The sequence below is a fragment of the Myotis daubentonii genome, chromosome 3, assembly GCF_963259705.1.
Source record: "Myotis daubentonii chromosome 3, mMyoDau2.1, whole genome shotgun sequence".
In the NCBI taxonomy this organism is placed as follows: domain Eukaryota; kingdom Metazoa; phylum Chordata; class Mammalia; order Chiroptera; family Vespertilionidae; genus Myotis; species Myotis daubentonii.
The window spans coordinates 95,615,967-95,640,026 of NC_081842.1; positions in this window are offsets into that span (position 1 = coordinate 95,615,967).

Consider the following 24,060-nt stretch of genomic DNA (forward strand, 5'->3'; position numbering starts at 1 on the left):
AGGCGTGGGGCACAGCCTCAGGTCCCCCACCCCGGCCTGGCGCCATGCAGCCTCAGGTTCCTACTGATTGCTCGTTATGGCTCATTATGGGAACCCTCCCTCTGCTGTGGGCACAGCCATCTTGTGTTACAGGAACCCCACCTCTGCTGTAGGCACAGCCATCTTGTGACAGTGTGATGGCATGAGGGTTAATTTGCATATCACCTCTTTATTATATAGGATATATGTGTGTGTGTGCATGTGTGTGTGTGTATTAAACAAAAGTGATGGGAAACTTGATCAGATAGCTTTTTATTTAAAAAATAGAGCTGAAGGAATATTGTTGTAGACTACAAGGGGTACAGCTTTTGTAATAGAATCATGGAGTGTCACAGAATTTTAGAATTATACACTGAAAACTAGACCAAAACTCCTGTTTTTAAAACATCCTTTATTATATTGAGTTTTAAATTTCACCAAACCATTTTCCCTGGTGCTGCCATTTAAAATTACTTCTAATAAGAAATTCTTGCCCTGACCGGTTTGGCTCAGTGGATATAGCATTGGCCTGCGGACTCAAGGGTCCCAGGTTCGATTCCAGTCAAGGGCATGTACCTTGGTTGTGGGCACATCCCCAGTAGGGGGCGTGCAGGAGGCAGCTGATCGATGTTTCTCTCTCATCGATGTTTCTCTCTATCCCTCTCACTTCCTCTCTGTAAAAAATCAATAAAATATATATTAAAACAAAGAAATTCTTTTTATACATGGTAATTCTTCAGACATTTGAGATTAACTGTAGATAATAATAATGCAATACTGATACCATTGTAATTAGTTGGTTATTAATAATAGAAAAGGAGCAAAAGGGAAGCCAGACATTATAAGCATGGCCATTTGGACAGCTTCACCAGAAAGCTGCAATTTCACACTCCCCAAGGAACCACAGGCCCATTCCCTGTAGAATTACTATGGGAAGAGGTCCAACAAAGGGAAGATAGATGCATGTGCAGTAAAGTTGGGGTGATGAGGGATGGTGCTTGTCAGTCATACCAGGGAATAGAGATCATTGGCCAGAATGGGTGTGACTGCTGCAAGCCTTTGATAATTTGGGAATAAATAATTCCCTAAAGGAGTCTGGTCTCTTGTTGTTCTTGGCTTGCTCTTTGCTCCCTGGTTCCTTTGGTTTTTGCACCTGCTTCCTTGCATTTGCCTGTGTTCCCTCCATAGCCACATGGCCCCGTGGATCCACAAGCAATGGACTAATGGACTGCAACAGGGAAACACAAACTAACTTAGCCTGATACTGAATTGAACTATGCTCTAACAAGGAACAGAAACTCTGGACACCAGCTGCACTTCTTCTATGACTGGACTGAGATAATGGAACTTTGGAAATTCAGGAATGTAATTCCACAGAAATAAAGCTTCCTATAATATTACATTCCCCTATACAAGGCTCAAAAAATTCCTTTTCTCGAGATATGGCAAGATTTCCATTCCCATAAGCAATTAGTGTGGGTCAGAATCTCTCCTGATAACAATAATCTCTTATATTTGGGTAATGCTTTAAAGTTTTCAAATATCTCTTATTTTATTTCCAAAAATATATATGAAATTTGAAAAGTTACTCTTAGAAAAGTTAATCAGATTAGGAATTTTCTTGGCAGTAAGTGATCAGGTGGTAGATACAAATTGCAAACATGAAATAACAAAAGGAAGAATGTTGATTCCAATGAAAGGTTGAACAACCAGGCAACCAATACTACAAGATAGAGCTGACCTCAGAATGACTCACCCAGGCTAACAACAGGACTTCCTCTCTATTTAACTATCTTGTTTATCTCTCTGTTTATCAGCTTCTTTTTTACTGTGGGTTGCTTTCCTTTCTTTGCTTTAACATCATCAGTAGTAACTTATTGGCTGTTATCTCCAAGCTTTGGCTGTGAAAGATCATCTGATCTCCCTCTGGTTCACAAATCCCATGCAGGGCCTCAGGGACTCATCAGGATCATCTTCCTACACCTGCCACAACAGTGTAGTTAGACACAGTGTAGCAGGTCCCATGGGAATGGTGGATAGTTTCTAGGAAAGGCTGTTGTGGAGATAGTCACACAATTGCCTTTTATATCAATAAAAATTATAGATTAGAAAACTGAGACTTAGAGATACCAATCAATTTATACAAGAGAGTACAGTATCTCTTACAATTGACAGGTCAAAAAATTCAGGTCTTCTAACACCTTGCCTTTCTTTGATTTTTAGCAGTTTCCTTTTTAGTAATTTGCATTACTCTCATTTTAAGCTAACTATCCTTATATAGTCATTCAATTACACTTTTCTGCAAATGTTCAATTCATGAATATTTTATTTCGAATTTAGCAAAATTAATTTACAGAGTGAGGAAAAACAATCTAAATGTTTTCCTAGTGTTGTTATTCAGTTAAATTAATTAGTTATTTTGGACATCTCTGCAATATCCTAAAACCCCTCTATACTTTTCACTTGAATAGATCTGTTGGTGGGACTTAATATTATGCTAAAAATATAAATCTCATTGATACTTTATGTTCTAAGTTTTAACGCACTTTTTCTTTGGGTTTGTCAAAATTTCTGAACTCCTTATTCTGTCATTTCCTATATGTCAGCTATATTTTTCTAAATACAAACATCTGGATACATGATTTTATGGATCTTTATGCTGCTTCCTGGTATGGAATTCCAGGTAGCCACACATATATTAAAGTTTCCTGTATAAAACTAGAATAAAGACAATCAGTTTTCTTCTTATTCTCTAGCTCTAATTCTGCCCTTTGGTGCTAAGAAAAATAAGAGATTCTGCTGAAAAACATGAATCAGAAAAGTAGGGTTTGACTCTATTTTTCAAGATTCCTTTGGTTCCTAATGAAACCATATTGCCAAGCCAGTTTGTGAAAATGAAAAACTATTAGCTCATGTAAATGTGAAGTGAAAGGGCAGGACTGACTCAGGCATGACTGGATCTATGCACTCAAGTGTCAGTCTCATGGCACCGCCTCTCTAGTCATTTGATCTACTTCTTTGACTTAATTCTTAGGAAGGCATTCCCATACTGCAGGGCTTTAGGAGCCCCTAGTGGACAGCATCTGCACTTTTCACCATCTAAAACTAAGAGAAAATCCAGGGGCATCTAAAAAGCATTTACAGAGAAAATCTCAAGGCTTTGTGTTGAGAAAGACCAAGTCCATTTCTGAAAAAGAATGTGACACTGAGTTACAAGAATGCTTTGAAAGGGCACCCAGCTTGTACATAGGAGAGCAGAACTCAAGCCTTCACATGTATACCTCATTTCAGTTTAACGTGCATAACCCACATCAAAGATTTTACAAGAAAAATTTCTAATCTTTGTAATTTTTGGAGGATACATATATGTTTGTAAAAAATAACTTATTTATACAATAATGGTAAATTAAAAAATCTTATCAATTTTAGTCATTTGGATTTTGTTTAAATTTCCATGTATTGACCACAAATAATAATTTATATGCTTGGATTTTATTAAAAGATATATCTTGCTTCTGTAATATTTTAAAATGTCTGTTCACACTCAGTTAATATTTGCAAAAATAAGAATTAAAAACCTAGGTATTTAATTTAGCTCTGTAATAGTTTACCTCCAAAATACAACTATAATAGAACAAAGAGTATCAGTTAAGATTCTGCTGATTTCAAATGTTAAAAATAGAACTAAAACAAGCTTAAATAAAATAGGAACTTAAAGAATGGCTTCTATCTAAGCTGTCTCCCAGATTTGGAAGATAAAAAAAAAACAAACAGCTTTGCCTCACAATTAACTGTAATCAGGAACCTATCTACCCATCTACCTATCTATCCATTTCTCCCTCCCTCCCCCCTTCTTTCTTTGATCTCTCTCTCTCTATTTATCTCTCTCTCTCTCTCTCTCTCTCTCTCTCTCTCTCTCTCTCTCTTTCTCCCTCTCGCCCCCTTCACTCCTCTCATTCCCCAGTTCAGCCTTCTGCACCTCTACATTCTAAACCAAACATAATTACCGATAACTCCATAAACTTTATAGCTTCAGTTGTAGACAGAGATTGGTCCTCTTTTCCACTTTTATAATCTTTAGGAAAATACGTTTGGATCAACTTGGATCAAGGACCCATCTTGGTGACCAGAGTTGGAATGTTGAAAGAACTTTGTCCCAGCTTTTGCTAGATGCTTATGCTAATTGGGTTAGATGCATGGTTTAGTCAGTAGCTGGTACTATGTTGTCAAGTAAGACTCCCTCCACGTTCTGTGTAGAGTAGGGTTCAGTATCTGAAAGAGGAGCCGCACAACAAATGAGAGAAAAAGACAGGAGATAATTTTGCAATATTGGGGGACCAGGCGGCAAGTCCCGAAGGACTTCCCCCATGCTCAGGCCTCACCAAGCTTTTATTGATCTGGGATGCCCCCATAGCATAGCCCTTAGGCAGGTGACCCCCTAGTAACAAGCAGACTAGCCCATCAGCAAGGATTTACATAATAATAAATGGGGGAGTAGTTTCAGCTACCACTGTCTGGACAAACAGAGGTGGCGTCTAGCTCCGAGCTTTGCTAGGGCTTCAAAGGCACCCAGCCTTCGGGGGGGGGGGGGGGGGGGGGGGGGTTTGGGGAGTTCTCTGTCTATGCCCATCAGATAGTGAAGGCAATAAACAGTTTCCCACACTATGTCACGCTAAAATGTTGTTCCCACAGTTACTATGTGTGTGGGGAACAGGCTCTCTTTCAGAAATGGGTTTATATAATAAACAATATGTTAATTGGTTTTCTTTATCAATTTTAGGATATCAGCTCAACTCCTCATTGAAAAGGTAACATATGTATCCTAGCTATAACTGGATTTTATACTTCAGCATTCTTGCTAGAGATGTCATATACAAAGTGGACCTGTCCTTTTCAATGTCATTTGCATATACTTTTAATGATCAATTCTCTTACTAATTTTGTTTCTGTTAGTCCCATAAAAACCCTTAAATTTTAAAGGCATTGAAAATGAATATTTTTAACTTGACTAAAGGGAAAACAGTAATCATAGAATTAAACACATATGCATGATATATCACAAAAAGACACATATTTTGGAAATTAGTCCTGTTAAATATTTGCTCTGTGAAGGGCATGCTTGAGATTTTAATGACAGACTTGTAGACATGTTTTGTGCTTTATATTTCTCAAATGACTGTTTTATTATTCTATGAGATTTCTGAAATTTCTATAATAAAAACTGTAACTAACCTTTATAATATAAAGAAATAGTTGATTTTAGAAACCAGTTGAAATCATTTCTCAGATTACACTTTTCCAGAACATTCAGTATACCAAAGAGACTACTAGAAGACAGTGGGACACCATCTTGATATAAGTAGGTTATCCCAAAGAAAAAGGTTGAATTTTAGAAAAAATACAATTCATTTTTTCATGCATTGTTTCATAAAAGCACAAATATATCTCAGTAGCTTATTAAACAGAAAATCATTTCAATATGTGGATTATACAGAATTGGTAAGAAACTGTGAATTCAGGCCAGTCATAAAAATTTACTAAAGTTTGCCATCTAGAGGTCTACAGGGGTATATTTTGGAAAGTATTTTCAGATGCATTTTCTATAATCCAAAGTCCTAATATTTGATATGTTTAATGTATTAGATAAAATAAATACTAAGGTAATGGGAGAACACTTTATTGATTACTGTATCTATACAGAATGCTAGTATTTTAAATTTGGGCTTTTAATCTTAAATTAAAGCAAATATGCATCTATTTTTACTTATACAATCATTTTGATAGTTACATTATAAGAAACGTTTTTGGCAAGCCCACTTACCAATTGCTTCACACTACATGAGATAAAGAAAAAGAATATATTACACATTGGTAAATGTATCATGGTGCATGTGATAATTAACATTTTCTTGATTAGCAAGACTGCCTATTTTAGGATTATTTGTATTCCTGGTGAGTACTGCTGTTTGATGGATAAAAAAAGAAATTTGTTCATGCAAATAATTATAGTAATGTGGAAAGCAAAATTCCTGATAATATAAGAAAAGGGCATCACTCTAAAACTTTGTTCTGAGGCCCGATACTACATCCTTAAGTGTGTGCACACACGCGTAATCAATGTGAATTTGTGAATTATGGTACTTTAAAAAGTAATTGTAATGCATAGATCATTGCTGAAATAGATTACCCAGTGGAGGCATTTATCAAGACTGCAATTGTGTTTTCATGAATGTTTTACAGTTGTCAGCTTATCAATGCTAAAACAGAGAATAATGAGCTTTAAAATGTAGGTTATAGGGACACAATAGAACCTACTTCTAATGAAAACTTTACAATCAACTGAGTTGAAGGTTAGGAACTTTGAATTCTCACAATGTCACAGGGTGCTGGTTTTGGTAGTAAGAGAGACAAGATGTTACTGTTGCTGCCACTATTAATGCGTTACTTTGTCAGGAGAAAGTAGTGAGCATTCCATGTGATCCAGATAAACATGTTCAATTTTTAACAGCCATGGGGAGAATTCTGAAAGGTCTCTGTTTAACATTTTTTAAAAAAAATTTTATTGATTTTTTTTTAGAGATAAAGGAAGGGAAAGGGAGGGGGGATAGGAGGAGAGAGAGAGAGAGAGAAAGAGAGACATGACTGAAACATCAATTGACTGCCTCCTGTATGTCTCCTGATGGGGATTGGGCCCACAACTGGGGCATGTGCCTTGACCAGGAATCTAACTGGCAACCTTTTGGTGCATGAGATGATGCCCAACCAACTGAGCCACACTGGCCAAGGCCTATCATTAAATTTTAAAAAAATATTTCTATACCATACTAATAGTAGATCATTTTATTTTATTTTCTATTTTAAGAGACCATCTAGTTTAAGATGTATCTTGGAATTAAAATCAACATTTAGGAGAAGAGTATCATCTCACTAACTTTCACATTTACATTTGATTTCAGGATGTTGAGATGCAGTGTCATGTCAGACTTCCTATATGGAGACAAAGGTGTTTCTTAGAAATGAGAAATCACTGTAATAAAAATGGCTTTATCTAGTATAAGTAATATGCACCTCTGTAATTAAGTATCTCATGTTATGGTGTAATTACTCCATGTCCTTACATTGACCTCCAGGAAAAGAGTGTCTAAATATTACATTACTAGTGGCCTGGTGCATGAAATTCATGCACAGAGGGGGGTTTCCCTCAGCCCAGCCTGCACCCTCTCCAATTGGGAACCCCCTGTGAGATCAGGCCTAAATGGGCAGTCAGACATACCTCTCGAAATTTGGGACCACTGGCTCCTAACTGCTCACCTGCCTGCCTGCCTGATCGCCCCCAATGGCCCTCCCCTGCCGGCCTGATCTTGCCCCCAACTGCCCTCCCCTGCTGTACTAATCTCACCCCCAACTGATCTCTCCTACAGGCCTGGTTGCCCCCAACTGCTCTCCCCTGCTGGCCTGATCTAACCCTCAACTTCCCTTCCCTGCCAGCCTGATCACCCCTAACTGCCCTCCTCTGCTGGCTAATTTGGTTCTGATTGGTTGGTTTCTATGCCAGTCAGCGTCAAAAGCTCTGCCTCCTAGGCAGCCATTGGCTCCTCACACTTCACCCAGATTTGGTTCTGATTGGTCGGTTTCTATGCCAGTCAGCATCTTTGGGCCTATCAATGGGGCCTGATCAGAAAGGCAGGACTGATCAGCAGCCCTGGTGGAGGCCTGGAGATAAATGGAGGTGCAGCTGCTTGCCCCTGGGGAGAGAAAGAGAGAGGCAAATGCTGATCAACAGCAGCCACACAGGCTATGGATCAGAACCTGCTTCTCTCTTCAGGCCTCTCTCTGGGCCTGATTTGCAGCCCCCTCATCAGTTAGTGCTGGGCCACCAGGCCTGCAGCCAGAGCAGTCAGTGATAGGTCACCATGGCAACCCAGAGCTCACTGCAGAACTGACTTCCTGTTGGTCGAGTCTCTGGTCCTGATGGACCCAGGGTTTTTATTAGGATACTTTTAGCATTTGTCTTTTTAATAGTCTAGGTCCTGTGAAATGCAGTGCATTGTGTTGATAAAATATCCAAGACAATTTCCTGAATAAAGGTTATGCCAGTAGCAGTGATTTGCTTTTGCCTCATTTGAGGACTTTTATATCTTGAAATTGACTTAAAAACAGTAGTAAGGTTGAACAGATAGCTCAGTCTCTGTGCTCAATCAGTGTATGAACACCATGTGAACTGTGGCTGTGTTCACAGCCCACTAAAGACAGCAAACATTTTATGTTAAAAGAACCAAGTCTGATGATGAGAAAAGCTGTTTTGGAGTGTTTCCTGAACCTAAAGCAACCCTTCTTACTATGGTCAAAGTATGCTGTTTATCATCGCAGGAATTCCTATCTACTGGTAAGTTGATAAGCTTAATGCCATATGGGATTTTCCTGACCTCAAGAGCCATCTTCTCATTGTGATTGTAATTGTGTGTGTGTGTGTATTTGTTGGTGAGGATACTGTGCTGCTTTATCTTCAAAATAGCTTTGTATATATTTCAGTAGTCATTGTCTTCAAATTGTTGCCTTATCAAGGGAAGGTAATTCATTTTCTTTTAAAAATAGAATCCACTAATATAAGTCTCATACATTTAACTTCTTTAAAGATGCTAACTTGGCATTATGGTTAATCTTATGACTGTGTAATTAGACCACTTATGGTTATATATCCCAGTTTATGCCTAGCTCTGTAACCTTGGAAAAATTATTTAAAATTTTTCTGTGGCACAATTATCTAGGATTCAAATAGGGAAAATAATTGTACATACCCTTATTGTGAGGAAATAATAACTGAAACAACAGAGGTAAGTATTCACTATTAGTATGATATTTAATCACCAGTCAATAGCCTTGAGAGCTGCTTGCTTATCTAGTTTATTTCTCCATGTCAACACACTCTTGATTACTCTTTCTGACAAGAGACTCTTAGGTAAAAATCAACACCTGGATTTTACAAGAAGGTTTTGAGGTTATTAAGTGTCAGATGCAAACTTAGTTTCAATTTGACAGAATTCTGCAATAATTTTAAAGATACACAATTGTTTAAAGAACTAAATATAGCAGACTTTACAATATAGCACATAATATTGAAGAATAATGGAAGACAGTGTTAGAATGAGTGTTGGTATCATATCTGAGTTACAATTACAGGTCTGTCACTTGGTCAACATCTTTAGGTCTTATATTCCTCATGTGCAATTTAGAATAATAATGCTTTAGGGTTGTTGTGAGGCTTAACCAAGATAATACAATTAAATCATAAGTAAGAGCTGATAAGTACTAATTTTCTGTTTTGTGTTTGTTTTAATAAGGAGAAAAGGCAACAGGGCTGGATCTGGCGAGATGTGCACATATCGCCCTTACTTTCCCTTAACAATTCTGATTGTTTTTCTCTGTTTGTAGGAACTATACCCTGTGGCCCTCCTTACTTACCACTTCTACTAAGTTCTTCTTTTGCTTCATGTTTGTTTCCTCTTCACTTCCCCTTTTTTTCTTACTGTTATTTTCCACTAAGCCCACAGTGTCATTTTGATGAAAATATTTTTCTAAGTTTGCTAAAAATGATTCATGTTGAAAATTGTCTATGATGTAGACTATAACATGGCTAGCATGCATGGTTTTGAATAAAGAAAATATAAACATTAAAAATATACATATATGTGTTTATCACCAATTGATATTCTTTAAGCCAGAGATTGGCAAACATTTTTGCCAAGGGTCAGATAGTAAATATTTTATACTTTGTGGACCATATGGTCTTTGTTGTAATTATTTAACTCTGTCATTATAGTGGAGAATCTGCCTCAGACAATACAGAAAGAAAAATGAGCATGGTTGTGTTCCCATAAGACTTTATTAACAAACACTGAAATTTAAATTTCATATAATTTTTATAAATCATGAAAAATAATTAAATAAAAATTTCAACTCTTTAAAAATGTAGAATTACCATTAGGCCATAAGGCATACACATACAGATGATAAGCCACATTAGGCCCATGGGTCATAGGTGGGAGTCCCCTGCTTTAAGCTATGAGATTTATGCTGATATTAAGGAATTGTACATTCAAAGCCCCAGTTAATTAAAAACACATTAGGAGAAAGTATATTAGATTGAGTGAGAACAAATTATAGAAGACATGGAATAACAAGAGGCATTGAGATAAATGATGTTTTCAATAGGTTGCTTTATTTACTCTAAGCAGGAGAATTAAGTGGTTCAAACAATGTTTTAGGAAGATTCATCTGGAAGTGCTGTGCAGTGTGGACAGCAAAAACAACAGCACCTCAAGAATTAAAGTGAATTCTAAGCACACTTTTGTCCTAGTCAGGTGTCAGCTTGAGCTAGCCTTCACATGCATAGTGGCTTTGAGAATTGTAAAGGAGCCAAAAGAGAATCAACAAAACTTGATGAACAGCAGGGATTCTAGCTTTTCTGAAGAGATTCACAAGAGAAAGCCCTCTAAGGTTTCTTTGTTTCCATCTTTGTTTCTTCTTAGTTTAAAATGGTGTTATTTTATTATTTATGTTGTAGTCAGGTAAGTCAGTATGTTTGCTAATGCGTAGGGACTAAAAGGGACAAGTTAGTGGCCTAGGTGTGAGTAAAATAAGAAAAGGTTCACATACAAATCTTACAGCTAACAACTGAAGTCTTGGTAGTTAATAAAGCATGGAGTATGTAAACACACTTGTTTTTCTTTGTTCTATTAGTAGATAATGAGAGAAAAATGGCTTTGTTCAGAACCTATTTTCTGGACATTTTTGCAACACTCCATTCAAGGATGTTCATTCTAAGTAAAAACATTTCTGTTACCTGAATCACTGAGGATTAAATAACTCAAGCTTTTCTCTAGAAAACTCAATTTTTAAACTATCATTTCTCATTTCTTTCCAAGGAAATACTACCCTACTCATGTCCTAAGTGAACTTTTTATCCATTGTAATTATGCAGTTTGACTCTTGGAAAAATCTGGTGCATTTAAGAATTGAGTATAGAATAGGACCCTAGAGCTATATAGTTCTAATTTATTTTATATATATAAAAAAACACACACACACACACACAAAACATACCACCACTGCTCTTTTAAATAAAGTATTCCCCTAAGCACAGACTGAGTTCAAATAACACATTTGGTGATTTCCCTGAAATTGGGTGGTGCTATGTGACAAGTTAAATGTACTAGTTTTTATAGGGTAGTTGACAAATGTCCACGTGTGAAGTTGCTTTGGTCCTTGTAGTTTGTCTTTTTGTACTTTGAATGACAACCTCCCACTTCCTTTTGTAAACTGAGAAGCAAAAGCAACTTTCTCTATTCTGAGTAGCAAAATGATATCCATATATAAAAGCATGCTGTATCTACATGTCTTTGGGACTGTAGTTTGTGGCTGGCAAAACAAAAAGCTTTCTATCACAAAAAAATAGGTTAATTAAATTAAAAAATTGATGTCATGCAGAATCACAAAATAATCTATTATATGCATACTTTAAAGATTTCCACTAATCTAAATTCTATAAATATACACTCATTTTTTATTGTAAGACCAAAGTCGTTTTTCCCTCATTTGTTTTTTAAAAATAGGCCCAGTTCATTGTTTTTCTGGCATAAATTATACATATAATATATCTTGTATAAAACCCTGTTGTTTTATTTTTTTTTAAAGTGAAGCAGGAACTTAAAGACCATTATGAAGTTAACTAACCCAGGTATAGAAGCCTTTATGTTTAATATTTCCCCTTACATTGTTTAAAGTTGTGTCTCCTGACGCTAGTGCAGCCATATTATCAACTTAACTTTTATCGAGACTTAACAAAGTATTCAATTTAGGTCCCACAGAAATAACAGAATCAAAGAAAAACATTTACAATCATATTTTATCAGTTTAAGCAATATATATAGTCAAATTACATAATTGCAATGATAATCGTAACTTATATAATCAAACTGTACTTGGTAACAGCAAAAACATAAAAATTAAGTAGTGAAAGGAAAAGGGTAAGAACATATATGACAGAGACTATTTTTGAGCATTCAGCATGCTATAGATATCAGATATGATGTCATAGAGCAAACTAAGAATGTTGGTTAACATGATGAGGTATTTAAGTGATAGTTATATGGAAAATGTATTGGATTTTAAAGTCACTCTATTTAAATTTTTTGACAACTTTTGAGATGTTTAGAAAGTACTAATAACTTTTCAGCTCTTGAGAACAAGGGGTGAATCTTTACGACCAGAGCCTACTACAGTGCCTGAATTATTATGTGAATTATTAAATTAATGAATGGTTTAATAAGTATCTAATCCAAAGAGAATAAAGGATAATATCCTTTTACATAGTTTCACAAGACATGCCTCTAGATTGCTAAATTAATTCCACCACAAAAATGTATTCACCTTGATATTTCTACTAGAGGCCTGGTGCATGAAATTCATGCACTGGGTTGGGGGGTGGTGTCCCTCAGCCCAGCCTGCACCCTTTCCAATCTGGGACCCCGTGGGGTTTTCCAACTGCCTGTTTAGGCCTGATCCCACAGATCAGGCCTAAACCGGCAGTCGGAAATCCCTCTCACAATCTGGGACTGCTGGCTCCCAACCGCTTGCCTGTCTGCCTGCCTGATTGCTCCCTAACCACTATCCTTCCAGTCTAATCGACACCTAATGGCTCCCCTGCCAGCCTGATTGATGCCTAACTGATCCCCTGCTGGCCCAATCGACCCCAACTGCCCTCTCCTGATGGCCCGATCACCCCCAACTGCACCCCTGCTGGCCTTGTCCTTAACTGCCCGCCCCTGCCAGCCCAATCACCCCTAACTGCCCTCCCCTGCTGGCCTGATCGCCCACAACTGCCCTCCCCTGGTGGCCATCTGTGACCACATGGGGCTGGCCATCTTGTGCAAGGGTGTGATGGTCAATTTGCATATTGCCAATTTATTTTATAGGATGGGAAATGTTTTCTTTTGTTCATTATTTAATAACTAGTAGCCCTGTGCATGAATCCGTGCACCAGCAGCTCTCTGCAGGGCTTGGCTGTTCCATGCCTGCCTCCCAGAGGTTCTCCATGGCCCAGAGGCCCATCCACACCTCGGCCTGGCCAGAGGCCCATCCCCACTGGGCGCAGAATGTTTGCCTCATCGCTGCAGTGATGAAGCAAGCATTCTTCCAGGCCATTTACGCTGCCTGCTCTCAGCGGCCGCCCCCCCAGGACTGGAGGACTCTGGCGAGGCTGAGAGGACTGGGCTCCACCATCTTTGTGAAGGAGTGATAGTTAATTTGTATATTGCCCTTTTATTAGATAAGATACTAGAGGCCCACTGCATGAATTCGTACACATTGAAAGGAAATTAGTTAGAAGAAATATTTTAATATCACTATTTGCCCTTTCTCTATAATAGAAGTGTCAACCAAATCACAATCGACAATGACAGATGGAAACAAACACACAAGTACGATTGGCACCAGTGTGAGCTTTATATGTATTGTGCATGAGCAAGTCAACTTAGCCTTTTATAGATATAGAATAAACTTGCTTAATTAGACCTGCTTTCTGATTTAGCTAAACTTTTTCATCCCAGTGAAGCACCCCAACTTCTCTTTCAGGTAATTGTCAGCAACACAGCAGTAAATATCAACATGAAGCAGATTTTTATTATAGATCATGCAGGGAGAACAAAGGGTGAAATAATTAACTGCAGCAGTGTTTGACTATATTCTGTAGTGAGAAAACCTGAAGTCATTTTCAAAGTCCACCATTTCTTACTTCTTTTCAGTTGGGTCAAGTTTCTAAACTTTCTAAGTCTCCATTTTCTGGCTAATGAAAAGGAAAAAGATTCTACCGAGTCTCCTATCTACCTATTCCAGGACTTCTGTGAGGATAAAATGAGATGAGGCACATGAAAACACTTCACAAACATTTGTTTAAAGTGTAAAATATTTGCAGCTGGCTATAAAACAAGTCAGGTTCCTGGAATGAAGAAACTCCAAAGAGGCTAGTTGCTAGAGAGAGGAAGCCTGGTGGTGGAGCCTGTGCCCCACTTGGGGGAAGCTGAGTGTTGCTTTGTGGGCACCAGGTCCATACTGCCCCTTATTGTTAAATGGTCTGTCACTAGGGAAAGGAAACCAGGTGTTGCTATGTGATGTCATTACCTGGAGCCCACAGCAACTGTTTCCAGGCTGGGCTGGGCTGTGGGCCACATTTTGCACCATGAGGTCTCGGCAGCCTTAGCTGTGATTTTGTGGGCTGTCACTCTGGGTGGTGGTGGGGCCTGTGTCCCACTTGGGGGAAGCCGAGAGTTGCTTTGTCAGCACCAGGTCTACAATGCTGTTTCTTTGTAAATGGCCGGTCCGCATCATGGTAGCTCCTGTGTTGAGCATCTGCCCCCTGGTGGTCAGTGTGTCATCACTACCGGTCAGATGGTAGGAGGGACAGTTAGCATATTAGCCTTTTATATATATAGACTAGAGGCTCGGTGCACAAAAATATGGGCACGGGGGGGGATGTGTGTGCTTGTTTAGGCCCGCTCCCTGGGGTATTGGACCTAAGCTGGCAATCAGACATCCCTCTGGTAGCCCGGGAGCCCTCGGGGGATGACCACTTGCCAGTGGGGAGCAGGCCCAAGCTGTAGTCAGACATCCTTAGTGCTGCTGAGGAAGCAGGAGAGGCTCCCACCACCACCGCTGTACTGGCAGCCGTCAAATTGGCTTGTGGCTAAGCAGAGCTCCCCCTTTGGGAGCGCACTGACCACCGGGGGAAGCTCCTGCATTGAGCATCTGCCCCCTGGTGGTCAGTGTGTGTCATAGTGACCAGTCATTCCCAGTCTTTCTGCTGTTAGGGTCAGTTTGCATATTACGCTTTTATTATATAGGATAGAGGCCTGGTGCATGGATGGGGGCCTGCTGGTTTGCCCTACAGGGTGGGGGTCCCCACTGGGGTGCCACTGGGGTGGTGGGCCAGCCTGGGTGAGGGTTTTAGGGCTGTTTTCAGGCTGGCCACACCACCTTTAGGGTGGGGGGTCCCCACTGGGATGCCTGGCCAGTCTGGGTGAAGGGCTGAGGGCCGTTTTCAGGCTGGCCAAGCCTCCCCAGTGACAGAAGCTTCCAGCCTTTCCTTTTTTTCTTTTTTTTTTCTGGGATTTATCTACCTTCTATAATTGAAAACTTTGTAGCCTGGAGTGGAGCTCAGAGCTTGGCTTCCTCCATCGCCAGGGGCAACCCAAGGCTCCAGCTCAGTGACCACGACTGGCTGAAAGCAGGTATCTGGGTTTATTTACCTTATATAATTGAAACTTTGTTGCCTGAGTGGAGGTCAGAGCCGGCCAGGGCGGGTGGGAGGGAAAGCCTCCTGCACTCCAGCTCCATGGCCACAGCCAGCTGAAAGCAGGTATTTGGGGTTTATTTACCTTCTATAATTGAAACTTTGTTGCTTTGAGTGTAGCTTAGAGCCTGCCATGGCAGGCGGGGAACCTTCACTTCCTCCATCACTGGAGCAAGCAAGCCTCCTGGTTGTTCCAGCTCTGTGGCTTCTGGCCACCATCTTTGTTGGCAGTTAATTTGCATATCTTGCTGATTATCCAATGAGAGGAATAGCGAAGGTATGGTCAATTACCATGTTTGTCTATTATTAGGTAAGACTAGAGGCCTGGTGCACAAAAATTTGTGCACTCGGCGGGTGCCTCAGACTGGCCTGTGCCCTCTCGCAGTCTGGGACCCCTCAGGGGATGTCCACCTGCTGGCTTAGGCCCACTCCCCAGGGGATCGGGCCTAAGCTGGCAGTCAGACATTTCTCTGGCAGCCTGGGAGCCCTTGGAGGATGTCCACTTGCCAGCGGGGAGCAGGCCTAAGCTGCAGTCGGACATCCTTAGCGCTGCTGAGGAGGTGGGAGAGGCTCCCGCCTCCACCGCTGTGCTGGTAGCCGTCAGCCTGGCTTGTGGCTGAACAGAGCTCCCCCTGTGAGAGTGCACTGACCACCAGGGGGCAGCTCCTGCATTGAGCATCTGCCCCCTGGTGGTCAGTGTGTGTCATAGTGACCAGTGATTCCCAGTCATTCTGCTGTTAGGGTCAATTTGCATATTATGCTTTTATTGTATAGGATAGAGGCCTGGTGCATGGGTGGCGGCCGGCTGGTTTGCCCTCAAGGGTGTCCTGGATCAGGGTGGGGGTCCTGCTGGGGCACCTGGTCGGCCTGGGTGAGGGCCTGAGGGCCATTTTCAGGCTGGCCACACCCCCTTCAGTCTGGAGGTCCCCACTGGGGTGCCTGGCCAGCTTGGGTGAGGGGCTGATGGCAGTTTGCAGGCTGGCCAAGCCCCCCAGCAGGGACCCAGACCCCATGGTGGTGTGGCCAGCCTGGGTGATGGCCTGAGAGCTATTTTCAGGCTGGCCACACCCCTCTCAGGGTGGAGGTTCCTGCTGGGGTGCCTGGCCAGCCTAGGTGAGGGGCTGATGGCTGTTTTCAGGCTGGCCATGCCCCCAGAGACCCACGCTCCCAGCCTCTCTTTTTTTTTTTGGCAGGCTGAAAGCAGGTATCTGGGATTTATTTATCTTCTATAATTGAAATTTTGTAGCCTTGAGTGGAGCGAAGGGCTGGCGAGGGCAGGCGCGAAGCTTGGCTTCCTCCATCGCAGGGGGCAACCCAAGCCTCCTGCTCACTCCAGCTCCGTGGCCGCCACCATCTTAGTTGGGTGAATTTGCATACTCGCCCCTGATTGGCTGGTGGGCATGGCTTGTGGGTATAGTGGAGTGGCAGAGTGATGGAGTGATAGTTAATTTGCATCTTTATCATTTATTAGTGTAGATAGGTAGAAAATCCATACTCAGTATAAATTTATTCTGTCTTCAATTAGCTCAGGTAACCAGGTCCTACAATGTCTCATTTGATTTCCACGCTCAACAGAATTGAAATAATTCATAGATTAAGAGTGATAGTGATCTAAATACCTAATTATATAGTGTTTGCAATTTAAATCAAGCAGATTCTCTGGATAGCTGTTCATCTATTTTCATTTCTTATTTCTTACACTCCTATCCTTGCAACCTATATACAATTTCCAAAATGCAAAACATTTAGGCTACCTGTAGACAAAATTACCTCTGGGTCATCTGATTCTCCAACTGTATTTTACAAGTACCTTTACTTTGCATCATAAAAATAGTAAAATAGTATCCTCTGATTCCAAAATGGCATGCGGGTTTCTTATTTTTGCATCAATAATAATTTCCCACTGTAGTTTAATTGTGATGGCATAAATTTTCTGACTTTTAGAAATGTTAATAATGATAGGCTTTTAAAAAATTCATATCATAAAGTAATAAGTGCAAAGTCTGTATATAATGCACTTTTGAATGATGTCACTATGTGAAATAGCTTTCACTCCTCATAAAGCTATTACTTTTATATAGACTCTGATATATCATATTACTTTTTATAGACTCTGCTCTGTGCTGTGATGTTCATAGGTATGAGTGTACTCAGCATGGGAAGAAAAATTCCTTCTAATAAAATGATTCCCATTTTTCCCCAAAATAATGTTTTATGGTACCCAGTGACTACAAAAGTCAAAAGTCAAATAACCCTTTCTCTGTTTTCCTTGATCTCTCTTACCTTTCTTTTTGACTATTTTGTTCTCTTTGGAATCCCCAGATGATAAGCACTCCTAAACATTTTACAAATTATTTTCAATTTTCTGCATTCACATTTTCTTCCTGCCCCTCAAATAGAGTTGTTCCTTGAGTTTCCTTTATTAGACCAGTACTCATCTTTTTTACACAGAATTACCACTATGTGGACAACTCTCAAATCTCTTTCTGAAGTCCTGGCTTCCTTTTTAATTCTAGTCCTACATATGCAAACATTGGCCAATACCTTCACTTGAATGTTCAGTTGTCCAAACTAAAGTCACCAATCTCCTTTTCAAACAACCTAAACCACCTCTTTCTTCAGGGTCTCCTTGCACCCAGTCATTTTACTTATATTCTAGAGGTCAACATGACAGTTAATTTTCACTTACTTCCCACATTCTAGAGTTAACATTTTGGAGTGTTGTCAGCAGCAAGAACTGTACCAGGTATTAGTTCAGTGAGGTCAAACCAGATCATTTTTTTTTTTTAGCATCCTGTAATTTTCCGAGTACAGGTCCTTTATCTCCTTGGTTAAATTTATTCCTAGGTATCTTAATATTTTTGTTGCAATGGTAAATGGGATTGTTTTTTAGTTTCACTCTCTGAGTTCATTATTGCTGTATAAAAAAGTCATAGATTTCTGGTGTTAATTTTGTATCCTGCTACATTGCTGAATTCACTTAATTCTAGTAGTTTTTTGATAGAGTCTTTAGATTTTCTATGGACAATATCATGTCATCTGCGAATAAGGTCAATTTTACTTCTTCTTTTCCAATTTGGATGCCTTTTAGTTATTCTTCTTGCCTGAACACAATGGCTAGTACTTCCAGTACTATGTTGAACAGGAGTGGTGAGAGTGGGCATCCCTGTCTTGTTCCTGATCTTAGGGGAAATGGTTTTAGTTTTTGCCCATTGAGCATGATGTTGGCTGTAGGTTTGTCATATAAGGCTTTTATTCTGTTGAGGTATGATCCTTCTATCTCACCTTGCTGAGAGTTTTCATCAAGAAAGGGTGTTAGATTTTGCCAAATGCTTTTTCTGCATCAATTGATATGATTATATGGTTTTTATCTCTAAATTTGTTTACTTAGTGTATCACATTTTTTGATTTGCAGATATTGTACCATCCTTGTATCCCTGGAATAAACCCACTTGGTCATGGTGTATTGTCTTTCTAATGGATCCAATTTGCTAGAATTTTGTTGAGAATTTTGGCATCTATGTTCATGAGGGATATTGGCCTATAATTCTCTTTCTTGTATTGTTCTTATCTGGTTTTGGGATTAGGGCAGTGATGGCGAACCTATGACATGCGTGTCAGAGGTGACATGCAAACTCATTTTGGGTGACACGTATCAACAGAGACAAAAAATTGCATAATTCAAATATTTGTCTCTCGCAACGGCCAGAGTTGGGCATCACTCGAGTAATATTATTACTCACATTACTCATGATCAATAATGCAATTCTAAAACCGGATGTAAACATGTACATCGGTGTTGCATAGCAAAGATACATAGTGAAAACATGCAAGATACATTGTTCCAATATTGACATTAATATAAAAAGGTTAAGAATTGCACTATAAAGAGATTAATCTTTACTCATGACATTTTATTTTCACTCGAGTGACAAAATGCCCAATTCTGGAAACGGCCTCGTTATTGTCAACATGTGCCTCGGGTAAGCTTCCCGTGTGTTTGAGTGCATTCGGCAAATGGACGCACTTGATCGCCATGTTCGTTAGGAGACAGGAGTGGGAGGGTTAGAAGAAAAAGATATACAGTGCAACAGTGCTCGATGAGACATTCTGCGTGTCGGATAATTGATTACAACACCATGTATTTGTTGGTTATACACACTACCTTTGAATTGTTTTGCACCAGGAGTCAGTGCAACAACATTGCAAAAAGTTAATAGGTAAGTAACCTATCAACCTTTTATAAAAAAAATGCTGTGATTTATATTTATTTATTTTTGCAGCCTTGTGATGGAGAATCAAAAAAATGAAAAAGCAAGATTGAATGATAAAGGAAGTGGAAGTAGCAGTAGCCGACCCTTTCAAGACATATTGACCGAGATGTATGGGATTGTTGACAGAAACAACAGATCATTGTGCATATTGTGTAATGAAATGGTAGTAAGCAGAACATGGAATGTAAAGAGATATTTTGAAACTAATCATTGTCAGCTCTTGAAAAAAAAGTATCGATGAAAGGAAGGAATACATTTCTAGGCAGCTACACCTCTATAAAAGTCAATCAAATTCCATCATTAAATTTGTAAGATGCTCTACAAATTTAACATCAACAAGTTACTGTATTGCTCACTCCATAGCTCAGCATGGAAAAGCCCTCAGTGATGGAGAATTTATTAAGGAAACATTTCTAAGATGTGCACCAGCTCTATTTCACGATATGAAAAATAAAGATGATATTATTAAAAGAATTTCTGAGTTACTGCTCAGTAGAAATACTATCAAAGACAGAATAATAGATCTTAACAAAACCGTACAACATCAATAAAAAAAGACTTAAATAGTTGTAAATATTTTTTGATTTCTCTTGATGAAACTACTGATGTCACATCAAATGCTCAGTTGGCCATTATTGCTAGATTTTCTGATGGTCTCACCATGAGAAAAGAGTTGATAAAGTTAGAATCAGTGTCAATAAGTACATCAGGAAATGAAATATGTAAGGTTGTTATGAAAACATTCAGTGACCTAAACATTGATATCTCTAAAATTGTGTCAGTCATGACAGATGATGGGTCACCAAATATGGTGGGAAAAATGTGGGATTCCTGAAATTGTTTATGGAAGCTATTAGACATCCACTTGTACCTTTTCACTGCATTATCCAACAGGAGGTGTTGTGTGCCAAATCGGGATTCTCAGAATTGAATGATTTAATGTCAGCTGTAACAAAAATTGTGAATTTTATAGCTTCTCGACCCCTTCACAAGCGAGAATTTTCTGCACTTTTACAGGAAGTTGATTCAACCTACAGTGGACTACTGATGTTCAATAATGTGAGAAGGCTGAGTCGATGTAAAGTACTTGAGCAATTTGTGGAGTGCTTTGAAGAAATTATGGTATTTACTGAGAATAAGGATCTGGCAAACTTTCCTCAGATCAATGATCATAAGTGGTGCCGGGGTCCAACCCCAGCGGGTCCAGGGGTCCCCAAAGGTGTGGACGGAGTCGGCGAAGAAGGAATGTCACGGAGACAGCGTTCAGTTGATCAGCAGCCTAGCCAGGATCTCCAGCCCGGACCTCCAGAGAGGTTCTGCTTCGGATCTCCAGCGAGGTTCTGTAGCCATGTTCCCTCGCTAGGTTCTCCATCCAGGTTCTGTCCAGGCTCTCCAGTCAGGTTCAGTGTCCAGGTTCCAGTCAGGTTCTCCTGCCAATCTCTGTAGTCAGGTTCAGTCCAGGATCCCTTGCCATGTTCTCCCGCTAGGCTCTGTCTCTAGGCTCCGAGGCCAGTCCCGGTCCAGGATCCTCTGGCATGCTCTCGCCAGTGAAGTTCTTCTGTCTCTAGGCTCCGTGTAGGTTCTGTCTTCTGAATTCTGTCTCCTGAGTTCTGAGTCTTTCTGTCTTGTTACAACTGTATTTATACCAGTTGATTCAATCCTATCAATCTCTATTACAAAGGTTAGGGCGTTTCTTATCTCCATTCCAGGGAGAAAAGATTATGTAGTTTAAGCATGATTGTTCGTAGTTAAAGGGATTAATTACACGCCTGACACTTAGTTGAGGGGTTTTATTCCCTCCCTAACTTCAGGGGAAAATCCCTACCTGGGGATTCAACCTTTCTCGGAGAGGTAACCCTGGCTAAAACACAGCGCCAAGAAGGTGAGCAAACATATTAAGAAAAGTATGCCATATATGCCAGGTCCCCTGAAACAGCAAGGATGGACCGGCTCCCGGCAAATTCCCCCTTTTTTATTTTTTAAAAGCAAGCATTAAAAAGAAAAACCTGAAACGCTCTCTTGTATCCATTTTAAGAGTAGGATTGGCGCTTTCTGCTATTACCTGAGTCCTGATCTATCACCCCAGGGAGAGCTTGCCAATCCTGCACTTTCCCAGGGTGGAAAGGCTGCAGTGGGGTTAAGGATAAGGCTCCTTGGGCCTACCTTCTCCCATGCCTCTACATTTACCTTTCCGGCACCTTTCCTTCCTCAGAAAAGCATGGACGTATTTCTTGTATAAAATGTTCTGTCTGACTGGGAGTAACCTTAATTCCTCTGCTAACAAGCATATATGTTAAAAGATCAATACGGAGTCTTTTTTCTTTAGACTCAGTATGGCACATCTTCTTAATCTAAAGATCAATACAGAGTCTTCTTTCTTTGGACTCAGTATGGCACATCTTCTCAATCTAAGTTCTGTACTATCCACCTTCTTACCCTACTTATCCTCTATAGGGGAGTCTGTAGCACCCTGGTGGAGTCCTATCCGTCCCGAGTGTGGGGGTTTTCAAGGGGGGGGGGCTTACCTAAGGGAATCCTATTCCAGGGATTCCCAAAGGTGTGGACGGATTCGGCGAAGACTATCCACCCTCTTCCTACGGTGGAGTCTGATCCGTCCCGAGTGTGGGGGTTCTCAATGGGGGAGGGGGGCTTACCTAGGGGAATCCTGTTCCAGGGGTTCCCAAAGGTGTGGACGGAGTTGGCGAAGACTATCCACCCTCTTCCTACGGTGGAGTCCGATCCGTCCCGAGTATGTTGGTTCTCAATGGGGGGGCTTACCTAAGGGAATCCTGTTCCAGGGGTTCCCAAAGGTGTGGACGGAGTCGGTGAAGACTATCCACCCTCTTCCTACGGTGGAGTCCTATCCGTCCCGAGTGTGGGGCGCTTACCTAGGGGTCCCTGTTCGGGCGCCATATGCCGGGGTCCAACCCCAGCGGGTCCAGGGGTCCCCAAAGGTGTGGACGGAGTCGGCGAAGAAGGAATGTCACGGAGACAGCGTTCAGTTGATCAGCAGCCTAGCCAGGATCTCCAGCCCGGACCTCCAGAGAGGTTCTGCTTCGGATCTCCAGCGAGGTTCTGTAGCCATGTTCCCTCGCTAGGTTCTCCATCCAGGTTCTGTCCAGGCTCTCCAGTCAGGTTCAGTGTCCAGGTTCCAGTCAGGTTCTCCTGCCAATCTCTGTAGTCAGGTTCAGTCCAGGATCCCTTGCCATGTTCTCCCGCTAGGCTCTGTCTCTAGGCTCCGAGGCCAGTCCCGGTCCAGGATCCTCTGGCATGCTCTCGCCAGTGAAGTTCTTCTGTCTCTAGGCTCCGTGTAGGTTCTGTCTTCTGAATTCTGTCTCCTGAGTTCTGAGTCTTTCTGTCTTGTTACAACTGTATTTATACCAGTTGATTCAATCCTATCAATCTCTATTACAAAGGTTAGGGCGTTTCTTATCTCCATTCCAGGGAGAAAAGATTATGTAGTTTAAGCATGATTGTTCGTAGTTAAAGGGATTAATTACACGCCTGACACTTAGTTGAGGGGTTTTATTCCCTCCCTAACTTCAGGGGAAAATCCCTACCTGGGGATTCAACCTTTCTCGGAGAGGTAACCCTGGCTAAAACACAGCGCCAAGAAGGTGAGCAAACATATTAAGAAAAGTATGCCATATATGCCAGGTCCCCTGAAACAGCAAGGATGGACCGGCTCCCGGCAAAGTGGGTCAGCAATTTGATGTTTTTTACAGATCTATCTGTTCATATGAATGAACTGAACTTAAAATTACAAGGTTTTGGCAAAAGTATTGACGTTATGTTTGGATACATCAAACCTTTTGAAAGTAAACTTAAAATTTTCAAGTGAGATATTGAAACTAAAACTTATAAGTATTTTCCTCGGATAAAAAAGTATTTCGAGAAGGCCACTACAACGAGTGTAATGGAGTCCATACTTATGTACCAGAATATAGTAAACTCGTTATTTGAACAGTTCAGTGAAAGATTCTACAAATTTAGGAGCCTAGAACAGACCATTAAAATAATTAAGTATCCGGATGTAGTTGTTTACAGTTCTTTGGAATTAAAAGATTTCCAATGGATGCAAATTGATGATTTAGAGATGCAACTTGCAGATTTTCAGGTAGCATTTGGACTAATGTGTTTGTCGACTTAAGGTTGAAACTTGAAAATCTGGAACAAAATCATTTGAATAATGAAGAAGAGTGTAACTACGAACAAGAAATTTTGAGTGCTTGGAACAGAATACCTGACACTTTTAGCGACATAAAAAATCTAGCGATGGCTTTGCTAACAATTTTTTCATCAACATATTTTTATGAGACTTTGTTCTCAGCATTAAATAATATTAAAACAAACAAAAGAAACAGATGAAGTTAGTGGCAATTGCTTGACCTTGAAGTGCACCAAGTATGAACCTGCAATCGA